The 2251-nt window shown below is 59.0% G+C and overlaps 1 long non-coding RNA gene across 1 annotated transcript; it reads right to left on the reverse strand.

Moving 5' to 3' along the window:
* On the reverse strand, window positions 1-1670 carry LOC122191019. The gene is made up of 3 exons (XR_006182280.1): window positions 1583-1670; window positions 990-1052; window positions 1-65 (listed from the first exon to the last, which is right to left on the reverse strand). It is a non-coding gene; the product is annotated as an uncharacterized LOC122191019 (long non-coding RNA).
* Between the last annotated feature and the right edge of the window lie 581 nt (window positions 1671-2251).

The raw sequence follows: 2251 nt of genomic DNA on the forward strand, positions 1-2251 counted from the left end.
CCCCCCGCCACCGCCGTCAGCCCCAAAGCCCGCAGGTGTCGCTCCGCTCCCTGCCCCGCCGCCACCTGGGGGCGCTCTGCGTCACCATAGAGGCCGACAGGAAGTGCCCTCCATCCCCCATTTCCCCTTCCTTACCGGAAATGGGGAAACAGGAAGTGGAGAGCACAAAGATGGATTCCTTCCCTTTCCCCCCTGCACAAAGATGGGTTCCCTGCCCCGTGCCCCCCCCCCCCCCCCCCTCCCATTCCCTCCCAAAACAGAAACGTGACCCACGGAAAATGGGTTCCCCACAGAAATGGTTCCCCCAAAAGTGGGTCCTCCAGAAAATTGGTCCCCCATTCCAGGAAGTGGGTCTCCCAGCAGTGGGTACCCCTTCCCACCGGAAGGAGGGAAACAGGAAGTGAAGCGCAAAAAGATGGAGTCCTCCCCCTTCCCACACACACAGAAACGTGACCCACTGAAAATGGGTTCCCCATAGAAATGGTTCCCCCAGAAGTTGGTCCTCCAGAAAATTGTTCCCCCCGGAAGTGGGTTTCCCAGCAGTGGGTTCCCTTTCCCACCAGAAGTAGAGAAACAGGAAGGGGAGCGCACAATGATGGACTCCTTCCAGTCCTCCTCCCTCCCCCGGAAACATGACCCATGGAAAATGGGTTCCTCATAGAAATGGTTCCCTTGGAGTTGGGTCCCCCAAAAGAAAACTGGGCCCCCTGGAAGTTGGGCCCCCAAAAGTAAATTGGTCCCCCTAGAAATGGTTCCATCAGAATTGGGTCCTTACAGAACAAAATTGGTTCCCCCGGAAGTGAGTGTCCCACAAGTTGGTCCCCCCAGAAAACTGGTCCCCCTCGAACAAGGTTCCCCCCAGAAATGGTTGCCCCGGAAGTGGGTCCACAGAAATGTCTCCCCTACAAAAACGGTTCTGCCCTCCCCCCCCAGAAATGGGTCCCAGGAAATGTGGGTACGCCCGGTGCCCCCCCCGTCACCCCCCTCACCTCCTCCATCCGCTGCTGCTGTGCCTCCACCGCCTCCCACAGCAGCGCCCTCAGCACTTCCGGCTGAAACAGGAAGTCCCACCCACGTGGGGCAGGAAGTCACAATTCGAGGGGAGGCTGCAAGTCCCACCGCTTTCCCGTTCCCACCGCAGGAAAAAAGGAAGTCCCATCCACCAGGCCAACAAAAACAGGAAGTCCCACCTTCACCCCACTCCCAACACAGGAAGTCCCTCATCTGACAGAAAGACAGACAGGAAGTCCCATCTCCACACCTCCCCATCACAGGAAGTCCCTCCCGTAAGAGAAACACAGACAGGAAGTCCCACCTCCACCCCACTCCCAAAACAGGAAGTCCCATTACCACCCCCATCCCAAAAGTTAGTCTGTCCCCCAACAGACAGGAAGTTCCACCCCCAACCCTCTCCCAAAACAGGAAGTCCCTCCCCTTAAAGAAATACAGACAGGAAGTCCCACCCCCAACCCACTCCCAAAACAGGAAGTCCCATTTCCACCCCTCCCCCAGCACGGGAAGTCTTTCTCTTGCTCTGCCACCCATACAGGAAGTCCCACCCCCCACCGGAAGTCCCGCCCACCTTTGCCGTGGGTTCCTGCAGAGCTTTGGCCAACGCTCGGCACCGCGGCCCCGGGGGCAGCACCAGGGCGGGGTGGGGGAGGGGGCGGGGCTGAAGGGGCGGGGCTTCCGCACAGGCGCTGATGGAGCCGTGCAACCTGAAATGGGGTCCCCCCCACCCCAGTTATACCGGAAGTGCCACCGGAAATGGGTCCCCCTCAGAACTGACAGCCCCCACTATTCGGTTCCTGTCACGGCTGGTTCCCCTCTCCCCCCAGCACACGTCATCGTGGGTCCGGCTCTATACGGGGTCCCCCACTGTTGTGGGGTCTCACACCAATTGGGTCCCCCCATAACTAAGATCCTTGCACACGGGTTCCACTGCTTAATGAGTCTGCACCCTATTTCCCCTTCCACCCCATGAAACCACCCCAACCATTGGATCCCTCCATATTTATCACATGACCCCCAGATTGGTCACGTGACCCACCTGTAGAAGGCCACCTCTCCCACCCCATGAAACCACCCCAACCATTGGATCCCTCCATATTTATCACATGACCCCCAGATTGGTCACGTGACCCACCTGTAGAAGGCCACCTGCAGCTCCCCCTGCACCCTATTTCCTCTCCCACCCCTTGGAACCACCCCAACCATTGGACCCCTCTCTAATTGTCACATGACCCCCCCC

This window comes from Lagopus leucura, unplaced genomic scaffold (assembly GCF_019238085.1).
Source record: "Lagopus leucura isolate 7727_CA_CO unplaced genomic scaffold, USGS_WTPT01 32289-0_obj-0_obj, whole genome shotgun sequence".
Taxonomy (NCBI): domain Eukaryota; kingdom Metazoa; phylum Chordata; class Aves; order Galliformes; family Phasianidae; genus Lagopus; species Lagopus leucura.